This window comes from Erpetoichthys calabaricus, chromosome 2, assembly GCF_900747795.2.
Source record: "Erpetoichthys calabaricus chromosome 2, fErpCal1.3, whole genome shotgun sequence".
NCBI lineage: Eukaryota > Metazoa > Chordata > Cladistia > Polypteriformes > Polypteridae > Erpetoichthys > Erpetoichthys calabaricus.
Window position 1 is genome coordinate 253806954 of NC_041395.2, and position 18576 is coordinate 253825529.

Sequence of the window (18576 nt, forward strand, 5' to 3'; positions counted from 1 at the left end):
TTAAGTCGTAGTAATTGTTTTGGAAATTGCATCCTCATTAGTTTCAAGGGGTAGGGCCACATAGAAGTGAACTGATTTCTTCCAGTCCTGTCTCTCCTTTGCAGGGACCCTTGTTGCCATGGCTTAGAGGAGACAGTACTCCAGTTTCTGATGATGTGGGGCTGACTAGACTCATAGGAACATACGATGAACTTCTGGTGCAGAACATCCATCCATCCTCTTCCACTTATCCGAGGTCAGGTCACGGGGGCAGCAGCTTGAGCAGAGATGCCCAGACTTCCCTCTCCCTGGCCATAGTCTCTCCAGCATGTCCTGGGTCTTCCCTGGGGCCTCCTCCCGGTTAGACGTGCCCGGAACACCTCACCAGGGAGGCGTCCAGGAGGCATCCTGATCAGATGCCCGAGCCACCTCATCTGACTTCTCTCGATGCGAAGGAGCAGCGGCTCTACTCTGAGCCCTTCCTGGATGACTGAGCTTCTCACCCTATCTTTAAGGGAAAGCCCAGACACCCTGTAGAGGAAACTCATTTCAGCCGCTTGTATTCGCGATCTCGTTCTCGTTCTCACTAGGCCTACCCATAGCTCATGACCATAGGTGAGGGTAGGAACATAGATCGACTGGTAAATTGAGAGCTTTGCCTTATGGCTCAGCTCCTTTTTCGCCACGACAGACCGATGCAGAGCCCGCATCACTGCAGACGCCGCACTGATCCGCCTGTCGATCTCACGCTCCATTCTTCCCTCACTCATGAACAAGACCCCGAGATACTTGAACTCCTCCACTTGGGGCAGGATCTCGCCTCTCACCCTGAGAGGGCACTCCACCCTTTTCCGGCTTCTGGTGCAGACCCTATTGTAAAAGGAACAGAACAAAGTTTGAGGCATCTGAAGTTCCTCCCTCACTCCACTAGGGTATTCCAGTCTAGTACTCATAGGGAAGAGGCGTGAACTTTGACAGTATAATAAGCTGTAGGCAAATTTGGCAGTTTGGAGGAGCAGGCTATTTGCCATAACAAGTATCTGTTCCTGGTAAAGTGATTATTGAATGTATAGCCAAACAAGTACATTTATAATACATTTTGGGTTATATTCTGATTATTTATTTAATGAAGATCACACTCTCCCTGTATCACAAAAACATGGTTTCCTCCCACATCCAAGACATGCTCCTGTTACATGTGAAGGATTTATAGAGGGCAGTGCTACTGTGTACAGTATTTATAGAAGAAAGATACAGGACTTAGCAAAAAGGATGATGGTAATCAAAAAGAGACTAAGAAACGCAGTGAGTCTTTCACTGTTGTGTCACATTTCTGCTCATTATAGTATCTCAGCGTTTCATCTCTTGTTTCCACATTGCGTGTAATAATAACAAATGGATTGAATCATTTTCCAGGTGAGGAAAACAGAGGTTTCGACATAAGGTCGTTGCGCCAGAGTGGCAATTAGCACATGCAAATAAGAATTTTATTATACTCTGTTCACTTGTCAACAATGACTCTATAATGACCATCTTTGTTTTATTTCTTGAAATTTTATTATTACTGTTTTGAGTTTATTTCATAACTTTTTTTAACAGTTACAAGGCCCACTGCTGATCAGGCAAACATGACATGTGACTTTATGTCAGAGGGACCTTGGTTTCAATCATACAAGTATTTTGTGCAGCACACAACAGCCACGTTTTTATGTCATCTGAATCTCTTAGATAAAGGAAAATAAAATTTGGTTCCATAAATATTTTTTCCCCATTTGATTTTGTGTTTTGTTTATGTGTTCATTTTTGGACTTGACAATCATTTCCCTGACTGACTCCTGGTACTCTGGCATGTTCTGTCACTTAGATTTTGTCTACTTCCACCTGGTAAAGACATGATCTGGTTGTGTTCTCATATATCTTTCTCTCTGGGCGATGTTTTCCTTCATTGTGTCTATAACAGTGATGACTGGTGTTGTGCTGCCATAATCGAAACGTGTCAGCATTTTAATGAATGAGGGACCAGGAGATGAGAAGTGAGCCAAAAGCCTAGCAGAGTTCGTACCAAAAAGTCTGTCTTATCCTTCTTTGGTGCCCAAAACCAAACCTAAAAATCATTGTCACAATTGAGAAACAAAAGCTTTTTCTAGAAATACTAACAAGAAACATGTCAAGAATTTTAAATATCTATCTATAACCTTGAATAACCAGAAAGTGCATGGCACCGACCTTTATATCATCCCTGGATATAAACCCCATAGCAAAGTGTAAACCAAAGGACACAAAATAGCACTACACTTCAACATTACTAAATTCAAACTGAATGTGAAAATACTGTATGTATTTTCCATGGATAAAAACTCCAAAAATGAACCAAATTAGTTATGAAAATATACAGGAAAAATGTTCTGCAAACTATCTGAGTAAAGACAAATCAAATCAATTTTAAACGACATTGTAAAACAATTCATTTTATTTCAGATTCTGTCTATAAAAATAAATTGAATATAGCACATTTTGAATCTGTGCAGCATGCTTAGCATTTTATAACAACATTGCAGTAGACCGATTGTTTTTTCTAACAACTGTGGTACAGGCACACACTTAATATAAGTTCACTAAGCCACACTTCCCACAAAAGTAAATTTAGGCAGAGGAAATTTTTTTTTGTTTTAAGTGATACAAAACCAGAGCCTGCTTTGTTATTATTTCACTGCACTCTTGAATTTTTTTTTTCCTTTGCTGAGTTTACAGCACTGGTTTTGATAATGATGTTTAAAGATGTTTTTCTCCATAACCAGATTTGATTTGAAGTTTGTTTTATCAAATCCAGAGAGCTTTTTAAAATATGCCTGACTACAGCAGCATGTAATGAGCTGAGATGAGGAGAATGCTCAAATCACTGCCTCCTTCCAAACAATTTTAGAAACAGTTATTTAAGAAATAGTACGCTTCCTTACACTAAATACAATTACCTCAGAGGTCACTTTTAAAAAAAAACTGATAAGTGGTGCTAGAGTGTGTAAAGTGTTAAAACACTGTGGATTGGACGGTAAGATTTGTTGCTTTTATGTTTTATTGTGTGATTTCAGACTGCCGTTGTACATAACAGAGTGATATTTAAGGTTTATTTTTCACTCGAACATATAAGGTCGCATATTAACATTTTGCAACAGTTATTTTAAGTTACTTTTATAAGTATTATCATCTGTTTTCCATATGGAATAGTGATTTCAATTTTTAAAAACAATTTAGAAAAGATCATAAAAAGTGCTCTTTATTATTTCGAATTTAGCTCAGTTGATTGTACCGCCATTATGTACAGTATTTCATGAGTCCGTCTGTTAATGACATGCTGGAGCCAGGACTGTTTGCTAAAGCACATAAAAAGCAAATAAAAAGCTGTTTTAAAGGTCTGTTCTGTTTTGTTGTTGCCTCACATAAGACGTGTTAGAGGAAATCATAATAAGAGCTTTTTCTCCACCTGGAAAAACATACATTTGCTTGGTTAAATGAAGGCATGCATAATAGGTCAATAATATCTGGTTCTCTCCCCTTTTCAAAAGAAGTGTCCTCATTATAATTAAACATGGTTGTAGAAACTACATAAACATCAATTTCCTGTAAGAATGGAACAAGTAACCAGGTTATGACATATATACTCAAAATAAACAATTCAAGTCGTTGAAGCTGTCATAGCTAACAGTACATAACAGAATTCTTCAAATGTCCAAGTAACCTAAAATTAAGTGTGCGAATATATCAGGTGGGTTGGCCCGTGAAAGTGTTCATTGTCCTTCTGTCCCAGTAGTCCTGTATCTTTGTTCTTTAAGGAATAACAGGTTGCAGAAAGAGGTGAGGCAGACATCTCAATTAAGCTGACCAACAGACAACTCCAACATCACTGGGTAGATGGAGATCTCACATGTTCTCATATACAGTCTGAACAGAGATGTTATAGTCCAATGAACAGTAAACTTGGTATGATGTGCCAGTCTCACCATCACATGTCTAAACTGTGTTATATTTGACAATATCCTTTCCAGTGATTAGCAAGGTTTAATTTATTTGAATGTTTTTTATTTATTTCTAAGTTACTTTATTTTTATACTAACATTATAAGACTTTCTCTCACTACCAGCAGTGAAACTGTTTTGTAAAGTTAAGTTGAAGACAGATTCAACCTTCAAAATCAAACATGAGACAAGTTTTCTTGGGTAGGATAAACAATACAGATATCTAAAGGCCAATGAAAGATGAAATAGATAGTATATCCATTACTACCTTGTGCAGAAGTGCTGTACGAGGGTGAAGGGCGAACACGGCACCTGACCAATCCGCTCGCTTTTGCACATGACTGCTCAGTTGGCCAAGCACCGTAATCAACCTTGGAGAGGTGCCATCATGTGCCCACCTGCACCCATTCCAAGCCTGCATGCTCTCAAGAGTTGATTATTTATTTAAAATTTGCTGCACGCCACAGACCACTTATCACAGTGAGGCATTCATACTCAATAAAAAACAAGACAATGTTGGTGATTCTAATCTCAGTTAGAACATTAGAACAATTTTGACAAGAATGGGCCATTCAGTCTAACAAAGATCACCAATCCTATCCACCTAATTTGTCTAAAATATCAATTTTTCATCTGAAGGATGCTAACGTCCTACTCTACCACAGTCTACCACACTACTTGGTAATTTATTCCATGTGTTGATGGTTCTCTGTGCAAAGAAAATTTTTCAAACATTTGTGTGAAATTTACATTAACAAATTTCCAACTGAATCCCCCTGTTCTTGTTGAATTTATTTTAAAGATAACTGCCTGGTACCACTGTATTAATCCCATTAACAATTTAAAAAACTTCTATCATATCACCTCTTAATCTCTATACAGTAGAACCTTTTGTCACGAACGTTTCCGAACACTTACAAATCGGGTTGCGATCAAAAAGTTTGCCAAAATTTTGCATCTGTTCACAACCACGTGCTGTGGTGGTGAACAAAAACAGTGGCGGCCAGTTTCCCTATGCGCGTTCGTACGCGCCAATGATTTGCCATTCTCCGTTTCCCATTTTCTTTTGTTTGCGTATACAGGGCCAAACAAAGCAGCTGATGCTGCAAAAGGAGTTACAATGTTACAATGTTAACCAAGCAGAAGCCTCAAGTGCTGGAAGAGGTGGAAAAACTGTTGCTAGTGTGGTTGAACAAGAAGCAGCATGCAGGGGTTAGCGTAAGCGAGGCGATCATATGCGAGAAAGCCAGGAAAATTCATGGAGATTTGCTGAAAAAAAATCCTTCTTCGAGTAGCAAAGGTGAGGAATTTAAAGCCAGTAGAGGATGGTTTGAAAAGTTTTGCAAGAGAAGTGGCATTTAATTTTTTTTCCCCTGTGCTTAAAACTCATTAAAAAAGTGTTTACAGCAAGCGGTTTGCAAGGGTCTAGTGCAAACTCTTACAATGTTAGTTTTCTCTGTTGTTCAAGGATATCTCAGTGTTATTCAATGTTTTTACATTTAGTTTACTATTACACTGTGCATTCTATGGTATAATTAACTATTTTTGTGCTTAAAAAATATATATATTTGCATACAGTTTGTACGGTCTGGAACGGATTAATTGTATTTACATACAATCTTATGGGGAAATTACGTTCGGGTTGCAACCAAATCGGGCTGCGTCCAGAGTTTTGGAATGAATTACAGTCGTGACCAGAGGTACCGCTGTATATATAAAATCCAACGTCTGTCTGTTTTTCACAAGCAAACTACTTAACGGATTTAGATTGGGTTTTTTTTCTACAATTTCCTTGAACATCATGATTTTGTGATTTCTCTCATCACGCTAAGTATTATAGTTCGCTTGCAGAAGCAATATATTCACGCTAATTCGAGACAGAGTAAGCAGGCCGAGGGCAGGGGGAAGCGTGACGTCAGGAGTAGGGAGCTGGGGAGGGACCTCCTCACTCACGCGCCAGCCTCCATTCAAGTCTGCCTACCTCTGGCCACGTTTTGGAGTTTAGCTTGTGATATCTGTTTGTTTATTGATTTTTAAAGTTTGTGCTGCTTCATTACTAATGTGGGTGGAGCCACAGGGTACAGCTAGCCTAAAATATAAACTAACATTCTGTTAGTTTTCTTAGTATTTTCTAAAAACCATGATGAGTCCACTACAACTCCTAGGTCCTTCTCATAAGGGCTACTTTCAAGTTTCAGACCTCCCATTGTGTATTCAAATCTAACATTTTCACTTTCTGTGTTGTGGCAGACAGTCGGGGCCCTTGCCTGGCTGGGATGCCCTATGTGATGGAAGGACCAGGGAAGAGAGAACATTATCTCCCCTGGGATGCTAGAGGGCCGTCCCCCTGGGTTGCTGTGGCTCCACGGATTCCCGCAGGGCACGCTAGTAGTCAGAGTTCGCTGCAGTCCTGTAGGGTTCTGTGGATTCTGCCAGGGCAGCTGTGGGATTGGCAGAGCCTTTCATGGCAGGAATGGCGTCACACCCGGAAGGAGATTGCTGGACACCTGGATCACTTCTGGGTACTCTATAAAAGTCGCCACTACTCCGGGAGCCAAAGTCAGGAGGTAGGGGGATGAAGCTTCCCAGGAGGAGTGGAGGAAGACTAAAAAATAGAGAGACAGAAAGAACAAAAAAGTGTGCTTTTTTGTGCTTTATTGTGCTTTGGACTGTGCAGGTGAGAAACAAGGGTAAGTGTTTTCCTTGAGAAAAAAAAAATGTGTGTGCTGAACTTATGTCCTGTGTCTGTCTGTGTCGCGTTTGAGTGCACCCTGCAGGCCATAATGTGTAATACTTTGCATTTACTTAAATTCAGTTTCATCTGTCACAAATCTGTTCAAGCCTGTATGTTGTCTAAGTCCATTTGTAATGATTCAAAAGATTCTAGATTATCTGCCATTCCACCAAGCTTGGTATCATCTGCAGACTTAACTAGTTTGTTGTTTATAACATATGTACAGATCATTTATATATATTTATTTTATGAGTGAGGAGGGCCCTGCCCCCTCCTCTTGGCCCGCTGCATGACTCTCAGATTTGCGCAAATAAATCTGTACCACAAGCGAACTATGATACATAGCACAATGAGAGAAGTCGCAAAATCACCCGGAATGTTCAAGCAAATTATAGAAAAAAACCCGATCTAAATCTGTTATGTAGTTCTCTTGTGAAACAGACATAAAGACAGACAGATGTTCAATTTTATATAGAGAGAGCTATTGTGAAGGTTAGTGAGTGTGTTTGGGTGAAGGTTCTCTAATAAATGAATTGTCTTAAAACTTTCAACTTTCAGGTTAGGATTTTGTTTTGGGTTTGTTGAAAGATCCATTTGACATTCCGGTTATGACCTTCCCTTTTTGACTAATTTTCATTTTGTGGTCCTCAGTGTAAATAATCTGTATGCTTTTCTTTCTTTGAAGCAGAACAGCTAGCCATGCTTTTACACAATCTGAACATCTATAGTCACCCTACAGACCTGTGCCTGAAGAAAACAAACATCATCACAAGCAAATAGGCATTTTCCTGCGTGGAGTTAAGAGTCCAACACTTTTACTTCTGGAAAGGACTTCTCACAAGTGGTGGAGATGAGCTCCAAAAGTCACACTGTAATTTTATTCAAATAAAAGACACATACCTGCCAAGGAAGACCTCACAACACCTTTTAGGTGTTAACTGCATTAGTGAGATTGCTGGGTATGACTCGAAATTGGTGCAAGTACCTTGTGTTGAATGTAGTCTTTTCCTGGTCTTTTCTGTGACCTTTATCTACCAGGAACCAGGAAGTGTGTTTAAGGAGTCAATTACATGAAAGAAGTATTTAATAGTAGCACTTTTTGTAATGTACACAAAACCTCCTATCACCATTGTTCTATTTAACTTATATTACCGGTGACGCTCAGGGACTGTACCTGTCTCTGTCTTTTTCTAAAACACCCTCACATAAGCTCCTTGAGAGTTGCCTGATCGGTATGCACACTGTCTCAAAGGAGGCTTATGGTTTTTTTCTGATGTTGTGTTTACTCATTTTGCAGTGACCTGTATTCCTTAGAGTATTGCTGAAGATGCCATTAAACTAATTGTTCCTTCTGGGAGAGGACAGGAGAATCCCGGCCTAAAAAAAAAGGAATAATAGTCATCTCACAGCATTAGTAGATGCTGTAATTACATCCTAGTCTGATATTGTTGTAATACTGAACTTGGAGGGACCCTGGTGTACGTTTATCTCCTGCTCTTTAGGATTAAGGAGACAAGCCACAGAAACCCATTTCTTCCTGAATGTGACTGTGCACACCACAGTGGGCTTTATGTTCTCAGTAGTGTTGGATTCTAAATAGCTTACACGATCATCAGGAGGGGATGACACTCAGAGTGGCACATCACTTTCATTAAGAAGTGCCACAGTTACTGTGGATATCCCAGTCACATTACAGAACTCTAGAACCATATCTATTTTGGGCAAAAGTGAAGCAAATCAGTTTAAAAATTTCAGCCTTATCTGTGTTTGTACTTATAAGCGTATGATGTTTGACTGCCCTAACAGATGCGATTTAGTAGAAGTACAATACAATATACACTTCCTGCTGTTAGGCATCTGAGCCAATGTGTACTATCAAGATGATTGTGTCCAAGCTTCCCATTAGCTGACCTTTAACTGCTCAAGACAGAAGACAAGGTTTAGAAAAGGAATGCTTTCTGAAAGAAAGCAGAGTGATTTGAATGTTAATACTCACAAATGACATACGAGTCAGACAGAATGACAACATTTCCTTCAATAGTGACCGACACAAAAGCGGTGGTGGGGGTCTCCACATCCTTCTATGCGGTGGAGCAACATATTTCTTCACTTCCCATATCTGGCTCAGGGACAGCAGGCTGGCCATGACTATTATGATCTGCAGTTCCAACCACAGGCTCGGTCAGTGGAAGTTTTCCAGCTTCCTTTGTAAAACTGCAGTTTAGTTGAACTAGAAAAAAAATGTATTCTTTTATTTTCATTATTTGTACACACAATGGTATACATTATTGAATTTACATTAGGAGCAAGGCAGGAATCAACCATGGAGAAAAACAATATTAGTTCTGAAAAAAAAATGGTTAAAAAAACTAAAAAACCCAGAAGCTCATCACAGATGTAGTGGTAGCATTACATTTAATTTGGGGAAACAGCAGACTAATAACAAATCTGAAACTACTGTACTAGGTTATAATATGCATTGCTGGATTTGAGGCCCCTTTTCAAAAAAAGTATTGGTTTTATTTTTTGCAGCCATGAAGAAAATTTTCCCTTGATATCAGGAAGTATGCAATGCTTTTGTAATTTGTAATGTGTGTAAACATTTCTCAGTTTGAGATGCTGCAAACAATTTACCCAATACATCTCTAGGGCAGACAGCTATTAAAAGTTTGATTTATTAGTGGGTTTTTGGGGAGAAAAAAAAAACATGTATTTCTGTTTACACAATCTTGTAGTGGAGTGGCAGTTATTAGTAAGTTCTCACTTGGTTAAAAATAACATAAACCGGTAGGCTGTCATATGAATGTGATGCGTGTATGATTGTTAATGCTCATAATTAATATTGGTGATCCAACATTAATTAACTGCAATTATTAGTGATTAACAACAACATGCATAAACATTACAAATATATCCTCTTTTGGCAGCAGCCCCTTCTTAAAAAACCTTCACACTCTTTAGTATTCTTAAGTCAGATATTGTTGCTACAATATTATTACAATATACCTCCAAAGCATTAAGAGTGGACATTCAATTTTTAAAAAAGTATTTACTCTTTAATTTAAATAATAAGATAATTTAATTAATATAATTTATTACTTTTAATTAATATTTTGATAAGAGATGACCACACTGTGCTCACTTTATTATTTATTAAACAATTAGCTGTGCTACCTGCTTAAGACAGGTTGGACTTTAAGTACACAATGCGGACCTCAGCATTAACGTATGCAGCGTACCATGCAATGACTATGCCTCTGTCATATGGGATTCATAAAAGCAGTGTTAATGTTTACACCACCTATTAGAATGACAAATGCAATGGATTTTATTAGTAAAAAGGCTTTCATGCACCATCTTTTGGAATGACAAAAATATAGCAACTGGATGGACACACAGACAGGCACACAGACACTTATACTTTTATTAAGGTGGATGTGCCTTCAACTTTAACTTACACTTGTCAACCCACAAATCATGGTGTAGTGTTATTGTTTCCATCAGGCCATAATCTCCCTCACTCATCCCACTTTAAGCTTTAAGAGTTTGGTGTTTCTGAACTTAATAGACAGACAGCTGCCTGAGCCAAAATAAGTTGAAGGGTTTTACAAAAGTAAACAGAAGTTAACCAAATTGACCAATGTGGTATTTTATAATTAACTGCATGTTGTGTCCCATTTTACAGAGTTTTCAACTGCCAGAGGAAACAGAGTTTTATATTCACCCAGTCACCTTTTTATCTGAGAGAACAGTGTATGGTGAAGTTATCTACAGTAGGACTGGGACAGTTACACGGCTTAGTTCCTGTGTCATTGACAGAATGATCTCACCCAGCAAATTCTGTCATGTGGCTGCTGTTTTCAGATGGAAGGCTTGGCCACAGAAGTTATCGACACTTTTCAGCACACGTCTAGACTATCTGTTACTGTATCTTCATGTTATCAAACCGTCTGTGTTTCTGGGGCCTCTGTATCTCATGTAGACAGAGGATTTGAAATGCACAAGTAAAGTCATGAGCCTATTTTGTTGTTAAAAGCTGGCAATAACATTGAAAGTCACATTTTGTCCCATCAAAGCAATGCAATTCATAACAAATTTGTTTTTGTCATCTCATCTTGGACTTTGCTGCAAAATAAAAAATCATGTAAAGTGATTTAGTTATGAGATTACAAATTTCCCTGCCATCCATGCAGTGCTTTTTTAAAATGTGCCAGTGTCTTTCAGCTGTTTTTAATTACAGCCCGTCATTCTGTCGTAAGTCATAAGATATGCAGTCAAATTGATTCTATTACTTTATATCATCTTCAGATGGGACATCTGGGTCAGAGCTTTAGAAAGTTTGTCTAGGTATTTTTACATTTCAAAAAAGAAAGCTAAATCAGGCATTATTTAAACATCAGTGAAATAAAACTGTAGTAGGCATAATTGTAATGAGTGCCATATTTGTCATTTTAGTCTTTGACAATACTTAACTCTGCTCAAGATGCTCGTTTTTCAAGTTTATTTCTTACCTAATTTATTTACTTAACCATAGTTTGAAAAAAATGTTTAAGACATATTCATATTATTCTTATATTACCATTCATACTTCATTTATTCAGTCTGCAAGATGAGTTTACAAGGCCTCTTCAACTTCTTGTATGTGCCAAAAAGGCACCTTTAATCTCCAATAGTAACTCCCAGTCTAACTGGTTACATAAGCTTATAGCGAATTTCAGATGTATGTCAGACTTTCTTCAAAAAGGAGCTTGCTGTTTTTGGCGGTCTCACAAAGCAAATTTTGCTGTCCTAAATTTAAAAAATTAACAATGAAATCTTTCAGGGGGTAGTTACCTAGTGTGGCGGATGGCCGGGGCCTTTACCCGGCCAGGATGCCCAAAGTATGGAAGGACTGGGGAAAAGAGGATTGTCAGGACAGTTTCTTCCCTAGGCCGATAGAAGGCAGCCTCTTTGGTCTTCAGTGGGGCCACGGGTTATGAGCATGGACCTTTCCAGGGCCTTATTTAGTCACGCTTCCGCCACACCCAGAAGTGTGGCCGGAAGAAGCTCATTAGGCACCTGTAGTCCTGTAGTGCCTTAGAAAAAGGAGCCGCCTCACTCCATAAGGGGCCAGAGTCGGGAGGAGATGACAAAGCCTGAAGAGGAGTGGAGGGAGAAGGACTGACGACAGAAGGGACTGAAAGGTGTTAGTAGTGCTGCGTTGTGCTTATTATATATATATAGTAGTGCTATTGTCGACTGGTAAGAAACTGTAAATAAACATGTGGTGTGTGGCATAACTTGTCTCCTGCCTCTCTGTGTCTTGGTTAGGGTGACAATACGCCCCCTAGTGGCTTACACTAGTAAATAATGAGCATTTTCAGTTTCTTGGATTTACTATTAGCACTTTCAAAGACGTTGGAGAAGAAATCAAACATTAATTTAGTGTACTTTTGATATAAAGTAGAGGAAAGTACGTGCAGATGGTATTGCCTCTGAACAAAAGTGAGTGGTTTGAGGAGGAACTGATCAGATGAATGTGCAGGCAGTTGATGCAACAGAAAAAAGATCATTGGAGCCACAAGAATGGAACTGTGAAAGATCAGAGCAGTGACTGAGGAAGGAGATGGCCAGAAGTAAAACTAATGCGTAGTGAGGAACAAAATGATAACTGAAACAGAATCCTCAATTTATGTAAATTGTACATTAAAAAACAATTAATGAATTGCTTAAAAGGGCTACAGACTCTAAGCCCCATGGTGAAACTGAAACGTTTAGGCTGTACATGTGCACACAGGAGCAAACGTAGGTCCAGAACCCAAGATATCCATAAAACAGACTAGCTGTGTCAGGCACAAAAAAAAATTCATCTACTCCAAAAAGAAATATTTTTCTACATAAAAAAATGCATTTCATGGAAAATTGAAAAAAATGTGATTATGACAAATAAATTGAATTTGCTATAAACATTTTAACAATACATTAAAAACTGAGGCAAATTTGCTACTTACTTTGCTCAACAACACTCTGCTGATAAATGGGAGGGAGTGTTCCGCTTGCCATTTACGCAAAAATACCACTGGTATTCATTCCCCGGGTGGGCTAAAGTGCAGGTGCAATCACTAAATAAATTCTTCAGGGGGAGAAATTTTGGCCCAAATCTGTAATATAATTGATTAAACCAATCAACTTTGCATAATTGTGACTAGATCCAGGGGTACTTCCCTAATAAAGTGCAGGTGTGATCACCAAATAAAATTCTGAACATTGGAACAAAACCTGCACAAATGAAGTGTCTGGGTAAACATTTTAGGAGATTGTGAGAATGTGGATTTGTATACCAGACAAACACACAAATACACATTCAGCTTTATATATTAGATTACAAGTTTCACTGATGAATAGAAGATATAATCTGTAAATGAAAAATCATTAGTATTTGGCATTAGTCAATATGAGCAACTCACATTTTTTTAAGATACCTTTTATGGTGCTACAGTGGAGAGCCCTGCTGCTTCATGAATCCAGTAACCTACATTTAAATACCATATGCAATCACTGCCTAGATGGGGTTTACAAGTTCTGACCGTTTCTACATCACTTTTTCTCAGAGTACTTTAGTATTCTACTCTAGTAAAATGTGTCTCTGGTGAAATAGTGAAGAATGTGGCCATGGGTATTTGGATATGAACAGGTCCAGTGATGGACTGGTGCTCCATTCAGGGTTGCTCCCAGGAAATGTCTTAACTGGGTTAAGAACAAAGCTTAGACTTTACCTGTATATGAAGTGCTATCAATGATCAAGAACAGAGTACCACTGATCATCCTTAATCAATTTTTTATTTTATTAATGCACCATTCATTGGCGCTAGCAGTGATATTACTGGGACAGCCAGTAGTCCGCTTGACCTTACATAGGACTTAGCAGGTGTGATGGCAGACTCATGAACCTTTCATGGGTGAGCACAATAGAACATTAGAACCATCAAGACAAGAACAAGCCATTCAGCCCAGCAACGCTCACCAGTCTTGTACACTTAATTCCTCCAAAATAACATCAAGTCTAAATAATAACTTTCAAGACATTAGATGATAATGAATGAGCAACAAGTAGTACTATCAATAATCATTTACATGGTAATAGTAATTAAACTCAAATCAAAAATTATTCCATATAGTACCTTTTCAGATCTTTACATCTTGTATTTTGAGAAACCAGTCAGCACAAAATTATTAAACCTAGAAATAGAAAAATGCATGCAATACCAATTAATCAATAAAAGTATAATAGCAAAGGCAGATTTGTGACTAAAAAGAGCAAACAAGTGACGTACATTTGTGGTCAGCTTTTACCTCCTCCTCTGAAAATCATTTATGTCTGCGTGGCAATTTCCTGCTGAAAAAATTAGAACTGAAAACATTTTCCCAGCTGCGGTAACAAGTATATTGGCAAACTGTAAAAGTGACACATCTTTTTCCAGATTGCGTTTTAAATTATCTGTCTCTCAAAAATGAGTCAATCTTAAAACCACAGGCTCTTTTGTACTGGTGCTCAATACTGACTCCACAGAGCCCATAAATAAAGACTGCTTTGTTTTTATTGATTTTATGTACATCTATAAGCAGAATATGTGAAATGACAGAATTCAAACCCAACAGCATATGTCCAGAATCTTATGGTACACTACAGAGAAAAATATGGCAATATTATGACTTAAGCAAAAAGTTATTTAAACTGCATTTTATTGACAGCATATTATTTTGGTTAACCCCATCAGTATCCTCATGTAAATGCCCAGATCAATCCTTTCTGTCAATCTAAATCTGTCTGTCTAAATGTTTTAAAGGATCCAGATTGGCAGGTGACAAAGAAATGGAAAGGAACACAACATAAATATATTTATCAAATGTGTCAGCTTCCCCACCACACAATATTAGACTTTTATTATGATATGCCTAATGGAGCACAAAACCAAATGGCCATGTAGCAGCCAACATGAAACTGAAATGTGACTACCTCAATACTGACATGGACAGATGTGCACGTGCATCCATTTGACCGTTGTAATGTTTTTCTTTTATGAAATGTGGCAATTGTTTTCAGTCACTCCACATATTTGTTGGCCAGCCTGTTCATATGTTATGTTTAATTTGTATTTTGAAAAATGTGGTTTCACAATTAAATATGCTGACCTTAAAAAAATCACCTTTCACACACATTTTCATGTCAGGAAAACATATCTCATTGATCACCTTCAGAAATGACCAACACTGGTCTGATTTCATCTTTCATAGTGTCATTCATTTTCAGTTTGAAAAATATGATTTTGCAATGCAGCACGCTCTGAAGGACATGGCTCGGTAAGAATGGGGTGAAGAAGGACACTATCACATGCAAACAGTTATCAGTGAAAACCAAATCTTAAAATCAAACTGACCTGCCGTGCACCATAACAGAAATGCTTCATCAGGATGGTTAGAAGTCGCTGTTCCCAGTTTTTCATAATTCAAATGTCAGTTAAGCACTGACAAGTTCTGTGTCACAGCATTAAGCACTGACAAGTTCTGTGTCACAGCATGAACTAGCTTCTGATTAAGAAGCTGGTTGGAGTGAAAACTGGAAGTGGAACCAGTGGCCACACTTGTTTTTGTCATTCTAGTGTATTGTTTAAATACAAGTAAATAACGTTGGTACACAGTACTCTTATGGTATCACTAGATTCTTGATTGACTGTGGTAGAGGCTCTTAAACATTTTAATCTGAGTACCCAAATAACAAAATTCCTATCATCATTAGATCTAACAAAAGCATCCATCTATATATATAATTCTCTAAGCCGCCGCCAGAGCGGCACAACACCCATGAAAGCATGCAGGAAGGAACCATATATAGATTCTCTAAGCCGCCGCCAGAGCAGGCAAGACACCTATGAACGCACGCAGGAAGATGCCACACCCACCAACTCTAAGACCATTGGATACAACGAAAACTCGCACAGCCACGCCCACCAACTCGGATGCGCCGCCTCGGAAAACATGCCGTCATTTCTGTTTGTCTGTGCTACAGTCCACATGCAGCTCTGAGCCACGTTAACTTTTCATTAGTCAACCTCAGTGGAACCTTGGTTCACACAGAGGCAGCGCCAGAGAGAGACAGAGGCACACACACAGGCAGCGAGAGAGAGAGAGCCTCGCACACACACAGGCAGCACCAGAGAGAGACTGACACACACACACAGGCAGCGCGAGAGAGAGGGGGCTGGACTCATAAGGTAGGAAGGCAGTTAAAGAATGCACTGGGCTTGATTTTGTTTTCACTTCTGTTTACAGAGATCAGTTCGTAGTGTGCATTGTTGCAATGTTACTTTTCTTGGTGGTTTATTAAATTATGGATTTTTTCATATGTTCATTTTTTTCCCTGTGCTTAAAACTCATTAAAAAAAAAGTGTTTATCGCCAGCGGTTGGTAGCGCTATAGCTATAGTTAGTTTTCTCTGTTGTTCAAGGTTTTCTCAGTGTTATTCAATGTTTTTACATTTAGTTTACTATTACGCTTTGCATTCTATGGTTTAATCTATATATATAATTCACTAAGCTGCCGACAAGTAGACACCCATGGAAAGCACGCAAGACAGCCACGCCCACCGTGTAAAACAGTTTGCGAGGGGTATCCCATGGGATCCTTAAAACAATCCTTTAAAACTGAGGTTAAAACACAATGAAGGAAGCAGTCTTTAAAAACCAATAAGCTCTGTGCCTCTTTTTCATTAGCGTCTCACCTGCTTCACCGATGCAGGCCCTGCAACAGTCAAGACGCTCTCTCAGCAGCTGACCTTCTCTGTGCCTGACTCCACTACTGTCAGTTGCCTGATTAAAAATGGCCTTTTGAAGGGGAGCTTGGACCTGCTATACCACACGAACACATTGCCTTCGAGCCTGCTCTCGCTCACTCTAACGTACCGGCTTTCTCTCTCTCCTCACTCGCTCGCACACTGCACAGGGGAGAAACGCCCGCAGCACGACTCCACCAGGAAACTGTTTCAGCCACACTTCCACGCCCCTCGCTATGCTGTGAGTACGATGATTATTTATTTAAAAATGGCCTTTTGAAGGGGAGCTGTGGACCTGCTATACCACAGGATCACCTGTGACATTGCCTTCACATTGTTTTCCTTTTATTTATGATGCCATCGAGCAGATCAGACACCCAGGCAAACAACACTGAATAATCAATAGCTGCAACTACTTTGCCCACCTCAACTCCTCACCTGAGTCGGTTTCGTCTGTGTTCAGCAGTGTTTCCCAAACTCGGTCCTGGTGAACCCCTGTGGATGCAGGGTTTTGTTCCAACCAGATTCCTAATCATTAATGCTGGTGAAACTCATCAGGGATAAGTCGTTTTTTCAAATGTAGCCGTGTAGCAGATTAGTCTAGCAGGATGTAATAATCCAAGATGAATGGAGTCTAGAAAACATGATCAGCAAGTCTTTGATAGGCTGCAACAAAATGATGAAAGAACGGGCGCATTTTTTTCTCACAAGCTGGATGGGTGGGTGTTAGTTAGTTAATTAGTTACTCGAAGGATTTCAAGATTTAATATGCACAAGCGGTAACTCTGCAAAAGCAGCCCAAACCAGAAAAGGCGGTTGGCAAAAAGTGGCCGACAAAATTAAACACGTGTGCATTGTACTTACTAAAAGCAGTGTTATGGATTTTGTAAATGTTCATTTTTTCCCTCTGCTTAAAAAACTTTAAAAAAGCGGCGTGATTATGCGGCGTATACTACGCCGCGGGTTGGTATGCAGCGTGTAAAACATTTTGTCTCGGATAATTTGCCTTTTACTTTAACACGAAGACAATTTCCTGTTAGATTTGCCTTTACGATGACAATTAATAAGGCACAAGGCCAAACTTTCAAAAAGATGTGCACATACAGGCGGGCTCGAGATAGAGCGAGCGCTGGACGCATAAGAATAATAATCCTTCATTACATTGATATACCGGTGTTTTCAGTATTCAAAGCGCTATCCACACAGGGAGAAACCGGGAAGTGAACCCAAAATCTTCCACAGTCTCCTTACTGCAAAGCAGCAACACTACCACTGCGCTACAAGGCAGTTAAAGAATACACCGGGCTCGATTTTGTTTTCACTTCTGTTTACAGCGATCGGATCGTAGCATGCATTATTGCAATGTTACTTTTCTTGGTGGCTTATTACATTATGGATGTTTCACATGTTAATTTTTTTCCCTGTGCTTAAAAGACATTAAAAAAGTGTTTCTCAACTGTGACTCCGGAACAACTCAGTATGCAAGCTATATTAAGCGTCAACAATGAAAACTCGCTACACCTTAATGAACAAGTGCTGAAACTTATCCCTACCGATGAAATAACTTTCACCAGCGTGGCCTCCATCGTCACAGACGATCTCGCTTTCAGTCACAGACAATTGTATGTTGCTCTCTCCAGAGGTCCATCTTTTCATTCACTCACAGTGGTATCCACAAATCCACCCCATTTGGACAACTGTGTCGTTCAGGAAGTGTTCGCCCATCAATACATAATTATGCGGCGTATGCTACGCCGCGGGTTGGCTAGTTATTATCATAATGACAATAAAGGCATACATAGACAAACAATAATGACCATATAATAAAAAACAGTAAAAGCTTTTGCTTCTATTCAAATATATTTCTCACATGAACATTACTAAATGAGAAAAGTGGAAAGCAAACACATTGTTAATAAAACTGTAGTTCTTATCTCTCTATTATAAAAGAAAATCTTGAGACAAGACATTTTCCAGGAGATTTTTTCAAGTCCCGGAAGATGAGACTTTTGCCAGGAGATTTTGTCAAGTCCCACCGTCCT